Genomic DNA, 15,786 nt, shown 5'->3' with positions numbered 1-15,786 from the left:
TAGGTCATCCTGGTGGATCTGTGGCACTCTTCTGTACTTTGGGTAAATAGTAGAACACAGGTATTATTGGGTGTTTGATGTCTAGGAAGCTATGTTCCTTCTCTGTTAGTATGCCCTGCTCCCACCCTTACTAATGTCTTTTGATATTGTTCCGTTGGGCCAGCACCCGTATCCCCACTGTAAAATAAATAGTTAAATATAGACACCACACTCACACCTTGCTTAGTAAAACTTTATTCCATACACCTACCCACTCACTCACCTGCTTCCACATGTTTCTTTCCCCTTCTCCAAGTAGAATCCAGGACAGGAGCTGAAAAAAAGAGTCTATGCTCACCTAGATCCTGGCGCTGCTCTCCGTAGCATCCAGGGTCTTGTTAAAACATTAAAACGACTTACCCGAACCAGGGCAGACATGTGTAACTATGTACTGTTGCATATACTTACACGTTGCGAAATGACAGATGACCGAAGTCAGCTGTAATTTCTCACGGGGCGCGAGCCAATCAGCGGCCGCTTTACATGTAATGGCTGCTCATTGGCTGGGACCCACGTGGAACCAGCCAATGAGTGGCCGCTACATGTAAAGCAGAATCTGATTGGCTTGCGGCCCATGAGAAATTACAGCTGACTTCGGTCATCTGTCATTTTGCGAAGTGTAAGTATATGCAACAGTATATACTTACACATGTCCACCCTGGTTCGGGTAAGTCGTTTTATTGTGTATTACTGAGAGTAGCGCCAGGAAGGAGGTGAGTATACGATCTTTTTTGCATGTCATTCCACACGGATTCTACATTGGAGAAGAGGACAGAAACATCTGGAAGCAGGTAAGTATGTGTGAGTGGGTATGTGAATGGAATAAAGTTTTACTAGGCAAGGTGTGTGTGTGGTGTCTTTATTTAATTAATTATTTTACAGTGGGGGTACGGGTGCCGGTCGCCTGCTGGCACTTGTAGTTCCACAAGTGGGCAAAGGGCAGGCATGCTGGCACCTGTACTCCCACTGTAAAATCTAATTGTTTACTTATATTTATCACTTTATTACCCCCATACCCACAGCCCAGGGGTGTGGGGAAAAGCCCTGGGCTTCAGACCAAGCCTGGGGTTCAGGGGGGACCCCTTCTTGGTAGGTCCCCACCTCCCTTGAGATCCCCGGCTTGGCCTGAGCGGCTTGGGCTGATAATGCTTTGGCCATGGAGCCCCGGTAATAGGGTCTCCGGGCTGTGGCATTACAGCGCAGCCATTTTGGGTCCGGTGCTGGTTTTAATTATAGGGGGACCCCGACGCAATTTTTTTCTCCCTATAATTAAAACCAGGACTGGCCCTGCAGCTTGGTGTTGGTTTCTAAATTACAGTGGAACCCTACTCATTTTGTTCCCCATAATTTTAGAAAACAGCACTAGCTGGGAAGTCCGGGGCTGGTTAAGTTTTTTGGGGGGACCCTACGTCATTTTTTTAACAAACATTTAACCCATTTTTTTACAGCTACAACACAAGCAGCTTACACATATCTCACTGATATGTGCAGGCTGCTTGCTCAGGAGAGTTTTGCAGAGAGAAGACACTGCAATGTCGAGTGAGTAATCTCCTGCAAAAAGTGCTACTCAGGGGAGATAACTCGTTCTGCTTCACCATCGGACATCTCACTCTCAGCTAAACTCACTTCTTGGTAAATTTGAGAGTTTCAGGAGCCTCAAATCTCCCGAGTTTCAGCGAAGCTAATCAAGTAAAAAAAAGCAAACTCTCCCAAACTCGATTCTTAGTAAATTTAGGGCCTGATTCAGAGCCGGACGCAATTAGCGCTCGCTCGTCCAGAAAATAGGGGTGGCTATTCAAATGAACCATTCGCTCTTTGCGGTCTGTTCACGCCTCTAGGTCTGAACGAGCGAACAAAACTTGCGGTCGTTTTTTTGAAAAATACGCCCCCTGGCCACTCGCATCATATGTCATGTCCGCTATTTATTAGATGAATCGAGTACATCGACCAGCGTATGAACTGCTCGCAATTCTTGTGGTTGGTTTTTGCTACCACAATCTTGCGAGCAGTTCTGGCTATAAAATAACCCAGTGACATGGTCAATGACGCTGCTGTTTTAATTATGCACACCCTTAAAACGCCCGTTTTGACCTTTAAGCACGCCTGCGTTCGGATCTCCACTCCCCGTTTTCAAGCACCTTCCCCTGTTACCACCCACATATGCCTCATTCTGTCACTCAAAATAGCAGGCATTCGCTATTTAGCGAACAAACGAATTTCGGCCGCACTGACTGGTTCGCGCATGCATATAACGATCCGTACGCATGCGCAGTAGGGCAAACATCGCTCAGAGCGAACGAGCGCCCGCTTACGAGCGGCTCTGAATCAGGCCCTTAGCCCATGTCTACATGTGACAACACAAGCTGGACAGATAAGAGAGTCACGTGTTTCTGAATCTAGACATTTGATTGACTGACTACTTATTCCTTTACCGTATAAATTGAGTAGACTGTTATTGTAAAGCACATGAGAAGAGAATCACATAATGATCAGATTAGAGAAGGTCAATTACATTTAGCAATTGCCTTAAAGAAGCATAGAGCAATCATTTGAAAACAACTGTACTGTTCATCTAAGGAACAATCTAAAAAGTTATACTGAATAAACATCCACAAATATGATCTCATAATGCACTATTTTAAATTGAATTGATACAAAGTTGTTACTTATGTGGGTATTAAGCAGCCAATACATTCAAACTTACATTTTAAAATCAATCACAAGTCCTGGTTGAAAAAGATCTATTAATGATCATTTGAATTGCATGTATTATATAATTTACAAGTCAAAGGGCAAAATTTACTAAGCAGGGGGTTGATGTTATTTAGTAACCACAGACGAACTGTTCCCTGAAAGGTTCCCTAAATTTTAACTATTTCTAAACTCAGAATCATGCCCTTTATACGGCTGTATTAAGACACTTTCACACCAGGAGAAGAGCCAAATATCTCAGGGGGTCATTCAGACCCACTCGCGAGCGGCAGTACGCTCGCAAGTGGGTCGATGTTCCCCACTGCGCATGCGCACGACGGAGGGAGCTCCGTTGTGCGCATGCACGAGACCCGGGGAGCGACGGGCTTTCCAAATCTCCGGGTCTCGCACCAAAGGGGGCGTGCTGTCGATGTTGATTGACAGCACGCCCCCTTTTGTGGGCGTGCCGGGGGCGTGGCGGCCAGACGGAGGCGATGTCATTGGGAGTGATTTTGGCTCTGATAGAGCCAAAATCACTCTAGGGCTTGCGGCAGGGAGACCATTTTTTTGGCCGCTCGCATATGCTGTGGGTGGTCACCCACAGCTATACGAGTGGCCAGGAGGCCGCTCCATTTTCATGGAGGAGGGCCCTGATTCAGAGCGAGCGCTCTGGTCAGAGCGTCCGGCTCTGAATCAGGCCCTCAGTCCCTGCCTTTTCTTCTACCTGGACCATGATGCCCCAACCCTTTCCACGATTCCTTTCTACTGTATGTCATCTCAGAGCAGTATGGGCAAATAATAATGTATAAATACAGTACAGTGAGCATTTGGGAAATGGTTAACCTGCATAATAGTGGTGGTAATCCAATGGTCTTTGCTGCTACCTTTATAAAAAAAAAAGGTCACTGAAGTTATCTATGCGCCAGTTATGGCCAACAGGATGTGAAAAATTAGAAATGGTCAAAGGACAATTCCTTTCACAAAGAACAGAATAGATAGAGGCAACCTGTGGAACTCTAGGTATTGAGGAACTGCAAGTCGCAGCATGCCCTAGCTTGATGTCCTATAAATGCAACAAATCCAAAGTTTGTGTATAACCTTTTAGTTTAGTAGTTCTGTTCTCTTTTGGCCACATGACATCAGCAGATATCGCAGCTACAGTATATTTGGTTAGCAAATGACCTACTGTAGACTGTGTGCTAGGTGAACTGAATCTGCATTACTAGCTTTAACCTATTAGTGTGCTGAACAAGCCCTCCAGAAAAAACTATAGGCCTGATTCAGAGATGTCCGCTAATACCACAGCAGCTACAAATTTGTACTCAGCGGCTGGGCAAAAATATGCAAATGTCGCAGCTGCCTGGATTTGTATTGATAAGCCCATCGGCTTCGCAAATCCAAGCGACTGCGTACAAAGACTCAGCATAGGTCACAGATCAGTCGATTATCGGCCTTCTGAGTAATCCTATGATCGTGCAGAATGGCAGCGGGAACTGAAAAGTCAGAGCCAATTTTACTGCATACGGGATCGCAGTCGCAGGCTGAGACAAGCCCTGAAAATGGTCACAACCTGCCTGCACATGAGTTGCCACCTCCCCTCATTGCTGCCCACAAACGATCCATGTCTGTCAGTCGCTTTGCGAATAAGTCCTCACTGTGACGCATGCACAGTGCCACTCAGACGCATACTTGTGCTATAATATAAATGTGCCCCACCTTAACAATCACAATTTATCTCAAAATTAAAAAAAATACAAATAAACAAATATATATATACTTAATCCTGCTGCTCACTTTGAGGAACATGGGCGATGCTCCCCACAAAGCATAACAGAGCCTCTCAGTTAATTGAAGTGGTTCCTTTTTGTTTTTTGACTTCTAGGACATTTTTTGTGCACACTAGTCCTAAATTATTGGCCAGAAAAACATTATAATATCTTGGCATTAATATTATTAATGACTGTTGTTTACACAAATTCCTGGTTACTATACATTATGGATTGCTTTAATATTTGTTGATAAGCTAAAAAATACTACCTTATTACAGTGCTCATTTTAATTGTTTATTATTTCTATGGGACTACTACAGTATTTTGTGATATTTACCGTCTTAAGATGGCATTAGCCATTGTAGCCGATTGGCAACATATCGCATAATTTACAAGGAGAGGGATCATCTGGATCCCGCCCCAATAATAGTCACACAGTGTCTGGTGACCTTGCATGCACAGTGGGCCGTCCAGGGTCATGCAGCACAAAGTAAAGTCATCGCTGATTCGATCACTTTACTTTACACGTCACAAGGACTATATTACAGCGACGATAAGAAATTCTAATTATCGGGTTATAGCCCGATAATAAATAAAAATAATAAAAAACAAAATATTGCTACATGGTTCTCAGAAGTAGCAATGACATACTGTACTGTACACAAGGAAGATTGTTTTTCTCAGTGTTGTGTTTCATTTTGCTACAGTATTAGTGGATTCAAATGAAATTGATTTGGAAAGCACACTAACTCCTCTAGTGTCCTATACTGGTACTGCATCTATATACATTTACATTTACACAGAATATGAACTGAAGTCACATTTTGACACGTGTGTTGCTCACGGCACACATACAGTAAGTGCATGCAAAATGATGCAATCATGTGCTGATACAGAGAATGCTAGGGCAGTCACACAGCTCTGGCAGGATTCATACACTCTGACATGTAAGGCAAGTCATATACATTATATACAGTTGTATCATATTTTACATTCAAAGTTACCTTGGAAACAGCAAATAGAACTAGCATGATCTCATTGACACATTATTTAAAAATATTGCAAGGGAAATAGACTGTTTAACTCATTCCATGTAAACCTGGTGTCTAATGCAATGTGTGGGTCCCCCCAAAATGGTTACAGAAAAGTGAAATGTGCAGTTGGCACGGAAACCAGAAAGTGACGAGAGAGGATCTGAGAAGCTCTGTAAGCCCTCTTCTTGTTTCTTGCTAATGAGAAACTATTAAGGCTTGGCAAGGCCTCTTGTGCTCCCACCAGTATACACGTCAGTAGTACATTGCATCCTTTTATTTCTGGGTTTCACAGGATGTCCAGTGTGGGAAAATTCAGAGTGTTTGAGCTGCATCTCCCCTAATTCTCCCCCTTTGTACCGCCTAACCTATTCGTCAATGAGAGCCAAGTCAGAACAGAGGCTCTTCAGATCCTGGTGCCATTCTCACAGCCTCTGCCTCTCTTGCATTGTTTAGTTGTCAAATCCTTTTGCAATGAGGTGTAGGGTACAGGAGCCTACTGGGCTCACCATAAGGGAAGCATGTGGTGTCAGCTAAATTCACATCACTGACTATAGAAAATTAACTAGTGTGTAGAAGATAATATTTAAAGGCGATCTTCATACAACACTACCTATTTAATCTTCCAGTATATCTGCCTTTCACTGTAATATATGTATTTCTATTAAACATAGTGGACATGGTATTACTGGCAGTTTTTAGGTCACAATTAACATGGAACTTCTGAAACATGTTCAGTGAAGCCACAGCTCAAATCTATAGAACATTCATTCATTCTGTTTAATCTGCAGCGAAACCACTCAGGTCTGCACACATTATGGCTTCAGCATATGATGTCCCAACAGTGATTTAGGTTTGGCCCTGCCCTTATTTAACAAAACTGCATTCATGTTTGGGTACCAGTGTAAGCACATGATTAGTTAGAAGCTGTTTAATTTGAAGCAGCAGAACCAATCATGGATTTGCAAATATTACCAAAGCTATCAACTATCAATGGCTACAATTTTTCTCTAGTGAGCAGAGGACATACTGAGTCAATGGATAACATTATAAATGATGAAGATGCAGTCAGCTAACCCGTGGAACTCCATGACTCTCTCAAATTCACTGGCCTACTGTAAAATGTAGCTTTCAGGTTTCAATTGACAGGAAAACATTTTTAGGTTTTGGATTTGCAGACCCCTCATGCTGGGTGCACACTAGGACGACGGATCGGTCAGCAGTTCTATGGGCCAATTGGTAAGCTATACACACTTACCAATCAGCCGCTCGATGTGTTTGGGCTGACAACATAACTGGGTGGGTATTTAAATTTGCTTGCCCAGTTGAGATGTCAGTCACCAGCGGTCCCTGCACCGGAAGTGCTGCAGGGCTGACCTAATATGTTTGGGAACACACATACACACACTCCAAATTATGTCAAGTAGCTCAGTAAAAAAGCATAATAATGAATTTATAAAAATTATGTTTGATTTAATATTAATATTTTGTATACACCTACAATGGCATATTAGTTAATGGTGACTCATTGGTTATATTCTGAATATGGGCTCTATCTGCCTTGAATTTGCATGTTCTCGCCATATTTGCACCAGCTGCTCTAGTTTCCCTACAAAAACATGATAAATGTTGTTTGCTGAAATGGATGGTAGTTGTGTGATTGTGTGCTAGATAATTTATCCAGGGAGAGAAATGTTCTTTTGGAAATCTAAATAGTTTGAAAGTATAGGGCCATATTCAATTAGTCTGCGAAAAAATCGGAATCGGCGATAAATTATCACCGATGATGTCATTTTCGCATGTTTGAATTATCCCTGTATTCAATTGCAAAGACTCTTCGCCGGTGCGAAAAGTCCTTGAAAAAAACGGGGATAAGTTTTCACCATGTTTTACATGGCTAACAAAACTGCAGAATTGGGGTTTAGGGGTGCAGGCTTAAAAAAAATAGCCTGCACCCCTAAAAAGATCTGTGTCAAAAAAAGTAAAAAAAAAAAAAAATCGGGACACCGCTAAAAAATTATTTTTATTTTGGGGTTAAAAAAAAAAAATATGGGGAACAAGTTTTTCAATAATGAAATTAATTCAGGGGGGTTCCCAAGTATGCGGCAGGTGTTTTAAAGAATGCGGGTGGTAGCGGCAGGTGCATTTTTGAAGAATTTTCAAAATGCACTTTAGGGACTTAAAAATATACTTGAACCCATTTTCAAGTACACCAAATTTCATAGATTTTTTTTTTTTTTAAATAACTATTCCTAGGTGCTATTCTTCACCACTTCTTCATAGCCACAAATATACACTTGCCCCGGCTATTAGAAACCTCAACTTGCTTCAGCAAGTAAAAATGGGGGTACCCATAGTGATCCCCATGTCTAGACATCTTTAGGGGGATCCCTGGAATATTTCCTGAAAATTCCCGTTTTTTGGCGATACTTACCTTTCCAACGGCTCCCATTTTCATTGATTTCTAATTGAATGCGGGGATACAGCGGGCACGTGCCCGATACTTTATCCCTGGAAAACCTCCGATGTGGAGCCAAAAGTCCAGCACGGACTTTTCGCTCCAAATTGAATACCCCCCATAGTAGTCTGACAGGACGAGACAAATACAATCCAGGGTATAGTCACAGTTCAGAAAGAGTTCTGGTGGTAATAAGCATGGCGATTAGCATAGGCCCTTGGAATCATAGATTACAAATGAGTGGTTATATGTAGACTAGAGAATTGATGTGCAGTATCTTCCAGGACTTTGAAGGCCATTGTAACAATTTTATATTACACTCAAGTCATGGGATAGCAGTATGAAAAGGTAATTGTAGGCGGTGTCACCATAGTGTAGAAATGCCCAGACCTGCATCAATTGTAATCTGACATCTCGTCAATCAGCTTGAACACCGGCAGGGTGCTCATGGCAAGGCATTGTTAATTATCGGAGTTCGAACAGGGCATGATAGTGGATGCCCTATGGAGGGGGCATTCCATTTCCAAAGTTGTGCAGAAATTCAACATTCCTTGATCCACGGTGTCACGTGTGTACCGGGAATACCTCGTGGAAGGCATTACCACCAGTTGAGGCTCCAGAGGTGGGGCTTCAGTGCAGTCCAAAATTCAAATAAAGGAGCTACAACCAGGGCCGACAACAGCCGCGCCAGGCCCAGGTGACAGGGGGGAGGCGTGGCCACGTCCCCTTAGGAAACAAAACACAGAAAAAAAAAACATTTCAGCAGCGCCGCTGCGTGCTGGGAGGGGGGCGCTGTGAGCCCCTCAGCCCGGCGCTCAGCCAATGGGGCGTGCGATCAGAATGCATAGGAGACTGCTCCAGCTGCTGCTTAGTCATCCACTGCAGCCCAGCACACAGCAGCGTGTACTGGGCTGCTGTGATGTAGAAGGGAGGGGGGGGGTGCCGGACTCTGGCCCCCGCCGGGCCCCTCCAACAAGCCCGGGAGGGGGCTGCCAGAAAGTTAATAAGTATGGGGTTTCTTATCTTCCTAGGGCAGCAAGGATATGAGATCGGAGCTCCTTCACTGTTTATGCTATTCAAGCTACATTATTAGAAAGTCAATGGTAAACCCCCTGTCCTGCTGGCTCTAGCGCTATTGAAAGTTAAACAGCCTTGAAATCATTAATCAGTGTTGTGTCTTTCAGTACTTCACTAGCTGAGATGAACAGATTTTATAGACTAATGGTGTGGCATCTGCCTTGTGCTCTTAGATTATCCTGCAGCCTGGAAATTGCAGGCTTGTGATTGTAACAATGTATCTGATCTACTTGCCGCAGAGTTTAGCCGATGAAAAGTTTGACATCTGGGAGATTCAGAAATCCTCCACCAGAGCCTCAATAACAATAGCATCTAAACTTAACACACTTCATTATGGCTTGCACTAAAACATAAAACAGATTAAATATTGAGCATAAAACAACGGATATAAATTGCCGTAAAAGGAGAACAAGAAGTTATAAAATAGACTCTCTCTCTCTCTATAGTAAATATATTATATATATATATATAAATATATTTTATATATATATATATATATATAGTGTAACACGGGGTGTAGAAATAAAGACTCACGTCAGGCAGGTACCTGTAATCAGTAAAGCGGACACTGCACTTTAGCATACATAAGCTTTGACCTGGACACACAGGCACATAAAATAAACAGGTGAAAGTAAACGTTCTGCTGCAATGGCTTGCTTGCAGCCACAGTCTGCCATGCTCATTCAGCATAGACACAATAATCAGTCACTGGCACTACAGAACTGTGGCCTACTAAACTGGCCGCTAGCGGGCATCAATGCCAGGACTGGGTGTATGTCTCTCAGTGATGAGTTGCAGCTGGGCCTGTGCAATCGTGAAAACCCGAAGTTCCATACCTCCACTGCAGAATGCACAGGCTTCACTCTAGCCTCCCTTGGAGGGAGCTGATCCCACAGGAATGTGGGCAATTCAGGTGAGAGACATCCTCTCTCACCACACATCCCTTCCTTTCACCTTTCCAAGCCTGGGGAAGTGCACATCTTCTTACGCGACAGGCGACTCTACTCAACTTTCTCAAACTTCCGGAACATTGCTTATATTAAGCTCCTAACCGAAGCTGTATGACAAATTTATACTGCTGGATGGTCAAGAACCAGCACGTCACTCTGGGGTTGACTTCTTTGTTGAGGTGTATCCACCTCAGAGGTTGCGTGTTCTGTGACCAAGACAAATTCTGTACCCAGGAGATAATACTTGAGGGCTTCTACTGCCCAATTTATTGCCAAACATTCCAGCTCAACTATGGCGTATCTTGTTTCTCATCGTAATAACTTCCTATCTAAGTAGAGGATCGGCTTTTCCTTGCCTGCAATGGACTGTGACAAAACACCTCCTAAGCCCGTTGTGGAGACGTTGGTTTGCAGGACAAAGGGTTTTCAGAAATCCGGTGCCTGTAGAACAGGTTTGGAACACAGGGCCACTCTCATATCTTCCCAGCCTGCCTCAGTTGTTTTGGCCCAGAGAATTCTTTCCGGCTGAGCCTTCGTAAGAGTCTCAGTCAGGGGTAAAACTCTGGATGCAAAATTTGGAATGAAACAGCCTAGCAGCCCAAGGAAAGTTTTCATTTGTTTCTTGGTGGAGGGTCTTGACCAGGACTGAATCACCTCCACTTTCTGTAGTTGGGGTTTTACTTGTCCATTGCCAATCACATACCCTAAATAATTGGCCTTTGAAAGTCCAATGGTACACTTGGCTGGATTTAGCCATAAACCCATGCTGTCTGAAGCTGTCTAGCACTTTCTGGACTTTAGGCAAGTGTTCTTCCAAATTTTCGGTATAAATGACGCCTAAATAAGCACTTCTCCTTGGCGGACTCGCTTAGGGGAATTTGACAATACTCCTTTGTGAGGTCTAGGGTCGTAAGATACCTGCTACTCACCACATTTTCCACTAGTTTATCCAACCAAGGTAGCAGGTATGTGTCAAACCAGGAAACTTGATTTAGATGCCTAAAGTCATTACAAAAATGAATTGCTCCTGATGGCTTGGGAACCAAGACAATGGGACTTGACCAGTTACTTATGGACTCCTCAATGACCCCAAGTTGATGCATCTCTTTCACTTCTTGCTGGACAGCTTGTTGCCACACCTTAGGAATGTGACATGGTCACTGCTTTATGATCACCCCTTTATGTTGTGTTCCACCAAGGTAGTGCATCCCGGCAGGGAAGAAAACACATCCCGATTGTTGCGGACCAAGACCTCTGCTTCATTTCATTGTTCTGCGGACAACATGTTGCTAGCGGGATGTCTAAAGGTCCAGGTGAACTAAAAAGGTGTTCAAGTACCTGAGGGAAGGCAGTTTCCAGAACGCCCTTGGCATCATCCGTATTGGGTATAACATTCTTAAAGGTACTTTCATCTTGTTGTACAAAAACAAAGTTTTGCAGATCTCTCTCCTTTGGAAAAGTACTCCAGTCTGGAGTAAAAGTATCCTCCTCTTATATGAATTGTCCAGAGGTTCCCTCTCCAAAGAGGACTGGTCATGTTCTTCCACTCTTCTCCATTTTATGAGGTAAGGCCTTGGAGACTTTACACTTGCTTTGTCTTTTAGGTTCCTTTAAAAGCTCGGCAAATTCTGGGAAATTGCATCCCAATATGAGTGGATGAGGGAGTTTAGGTCCAACCGTGGCTACCACCTCATAAGTGCGGCCATTTATGTTGAGGCTCACTCGCACACGGGAGAAGTTTTCTTGTACCATGTACACAGAATACCTCAACTAACCCTGGCACTTTCTCTACTGCAAGAGAAAAACACAATTGGGGCTGCACCAGATGTATATATGTATACTCAAAAAGCAGCTCACCTGAAGGGAGGGCTAATTCCGAAAACGTAAAAATGTGGAGAAGAAAACAGGGAGCGCTGATAGAGAAACACTAATCTTCTAAATATATGTGATGCTGAATAGACAATTTGCATAAAAATGATTTCATAATAAATAGTCACCTGAATAGTATGTATACTAAACCGAGGCACAAAATATCATAAATACAATGAATGATAAACAAATCAATATACAGTACATATAGAATGGGTACAATGCATACAAAACAATTTACATAGAAAAAACCCTGGAAGTATAAAATTGGATGGTGATTCTGTGATGGATAGTGGATGAATGTGGACGAGACAATGTAGGGGTTTCGTGTAGCACAGTCGAAAAAAATATAATGAAATCAAAAGTAATAATGGGAAATGAGTGTCATATAATATATTTACATTAAAAATAATAAAAAAGGAGACCACAGTAGGTATGAGTGCTTGAACATTGCATGCAAAACCTGGGTGTTCGTGATCGTCCCCGTGTATGTTCAACTGTAAAGTCACAGTTTGTCCCAGCCGGGATGGAAATTAATGCTGGTGGATAGAAACGGACTTGACAATTGCAGGTCTAAGCGGCTTCTGTGTGTGCCATGGTGGTGTGAGGCACGCTCAAACGCACAGGTTCCCGGTTAAATCCTGGTGCCGTGACCGGGTGTTTCTTAGAGGCAGACTGCCCTGGATAATATAACAAGCCGTGGATATCGGCTTCTACCGTAGGCAAGGTGATGGAGAGGTCTCCTTGGGTGTTGAGCGGTCTGTACACACAAGTCCTGTACTCGGGCACTACTTGATGGGTGTAATGGGGTGCACAATAATGTATAGAACAATCCAGCAGTGAAAAGCGGTGATAGAGTGAGAGTCCTTAGGACTCTCATTCTATCACCGCTTTTCACAGCTGGTTTGTTCTCTTCGTTCTTATGCACTCGTCGATAACTACCATTTCCACAATCTGTGCAGAAGTGCAGACGTCCGGCTGGAGTCAACTCCACCCCTGTCTGGCGTGTTCTGCAATCTGCTTCTGAATAAGGAGCCCTGGAAGTAGGACCCACTTGTAAAAGCGCTGCAACTTCCTGTCACACACCGCGAGACCATTCGCTGAACTCCTCCCATCAACTGTCCATCATCCCTGCTCTGTTCTGGATTGGTTCCTGTGGCTATTTCCTTCTGGTGCGAACGCTGCTCCGATGTCGGTGATAGCATTTCACGTGTTTTCGGTTTGGTGTTGTCTCCTGTTATCCAGTCGATTACCCTGTCCTCCTGCCTGCTTTTGTTACCTGCCGTTTGTGTCATATAGGCGGCATGGTCCGCATATCTACTACCTGCTGTTTGTGTCATCTAACCGGCATGGTCAACATATCTACTGCCTGCCGTTTGTGTCATCTAGGCGCCATGGTCTGCATATCCACGCTCTGCTGTTTGTGTCATCCAGGTGGCCCAGACTGCACTCAGTATCCAGAGTGTGCAGTTCACCATCCAGCTGCTTGTGTCAACCCGGTGGCACAGGCCGCACTCCACCATCCAGCTGCTTGTGTCAACCCGGTGGCACAGGTCGCACTCCAGTGTCCAGCAGCTTGAGTCAACCCAGTGGTACAGGTCGCACTCCTGAGTCCAAATGCTTTTACCAACCCAGCGGCACAGGTCGCAATCCAGCGTCCTAAGTACGCAATCCAGCGTACCACCGCTTGTGTCAACCCGGCGGCACAGGCCACAATCCAGTGTCCAAAGTATGAAATCCTGCGTACCACTGCCTGTGTCAACCCGGTGGCACAGGTCCTTCTTCAGACCACCACAGTCTGCCAAGGCTGCTACACGGCCCAAAGGCCACACCCAGAGCCGGTCCTAACCAATTTGATGCCCTAGGCAAGATTTTGGCTGGTGCCCCCTAGCACTACCACTAGTTCTGCCTCTGACCCAGCACCCCTCTCTCAGCACCCATCACCCAGCAGCACAGAGCAAAGCAGCAGCCAGCAACACTCATCACCCATAGCAATCCTCATCCACAGAGCTGTAATTAAACATTTTAGTGCCCTGTGCCAGCAAGAGCATTGGCACCCATCCAAATATTTTAAACAGGGGCAGGGTGTGCCCAGGGCCGAAACTAGGATATCTGTCACCCGGTGCAAGGCAGCCATTTTGCGCCCCCTCCCTTCCCGTTCCTGGATTTTGTCCTTGCTCCTCCATAAGGCAGTGCACTAGTCAGACGCCCCTGGTATAGTGACTTACATTATTCCACACACCATAATGCCCATTACACATTATGCCACACAATGTAATGCCTATTACCAAAGTGCCACTTATATATTTGCCCGACACCATTTTATGCTCCACAGTAAGGCTTCTAATTACTTTAAAATTACCTGCTCGTTGTCAGGGGTTTTATGCTCATTACCAGGGGTTCCATGCTCGTTGCCAGGGGTTACATGCTTGTTGCCAGGGGGTTTTCATGCTCAGTGCTAGGGGGTTTCATGCTCATTGCTATGAGGTCCAATAGGATCTCTAGCATCTGTCTCCTGCTTGGTGGTGCCCATTCTTGGATTGCCATATTCAGCAGAGTCCATGCGGATGGCTAGTCCGCATGAAATCTGCTGAAAGCGGCCATCCAAAAATGGCCACCGCCAAGGAGGAGACAGACACTAGAGGTCCAATAAGGACCTCTAGCATCTGTCTCTTCCTTGGCAGCGGCCATTTTTGGATGGCAGTTTTCTGAATCTGTAGCCTCCAAGCCACTGCGAATCAGCCCTTTTTCACCCGCTGAGTTCTGGCACCCGGTGCATGTGCACCTCTAGCCGCCCCCTAGTTGCGGCCCTGGTGTGCCACACAGTTACTGTATGCCCCTTACATATTATGCCACACATTAGTAACTCCCTCATACACCTAATGTCACACAGTAATGCCCCTTACACTTTATGCCACACATTATTACCCCCTAACCTCCCAACACCCTCTGCACAGCACTCACTTGGCCAATAAAAGTGTAACCTTGTCACCTCAGCCTGCCTGGACTCTGCAGATATTGAAGCCGCCATGTTTGCACTCCTCAGTCTATGCTCATCTCAGCACTGTGTTTCTCCCTGCAGACAGGCTTAGCATGTTGGACTCCACAAAGGCCCATGGGAAGAGGAGCTGCTGTGTCTGGGCATGTACAGCAGCCCTCCTCCAATGGCCATTTTTGCTACTGCCCGCTGTCCCCACTGTCTCTGCTCCCCGCTCCCGCTGCTGCTAGCTATATGAATTGCAGCCTGATCGGAGCAGAAAACTCCGATCACGGTAGAGCAGCCAGAGCAGAGCCTCCGAAGGTGTCTGCTTGTCCTGACCCCACTGCTGCCCGCTCTAAAGTTGAGCCAGCCCTAGGTTTGGAATCCATGCCCCCTAGGTATTTTCCTAGTTTGCCTATGCCTAGGGCCAGCTCTGGTTCCAGCCCTCAAGGCTGTTGCTGGACAATACCTACAAAAGATAATACCTGTACCCTAACACTTCCCAGCTGGAGTAAGTCCTGACCTAGCCAGAATGGCACTTTTGACTATTTCTCCACAGCAGTAAACAACAAATATGCATAGACTTTCTGAGCCTCAACAGTGAGATAGGGGGCAAGTCTATTAGCCCAAGTATTCACTGGCCATTTTATCGCTGTGCCACCCTATCAAATATCAGTAAATATGTTCAAATAGAGTTCAGATATAATGATACTTATCGCCCGATGTCCACAATGTTCAGTATGCAGCTCCAAACATGTAATAAAACATAAACACACACAATAGTGTAATACTATAAAGACAGTCTCTTAGTTGAACACCATCCAGTGTCTACAGAGGGAATGATATATTGCTACAGTAGAGCCTCCAATCACCAGTTGTGTTCCCCAATACAGTAGGTCAAAGAAATGGCACGGCGTGGATA

Source organism: Taudactylus pleione, unplaced genomic scaffold (assembly GCF_031769625.1).
Source record: "Taudactylus pleione unplaced genomic scaffold, aTauple2 ptg000421l, whole genome shotgun sequence".
Classification (NCBI taxonomy): domain Eukaryota; kingdom Metazoa; phylum Chordata; class Amphibia; order Anura; family Myobatrachidae; genus Taudactylus; species Taudactylus pleione.
The sequence above is the reverse complement of the archived record's forward strand: the minus strand, read 5'-3'. Positions refer to the sequence as shown.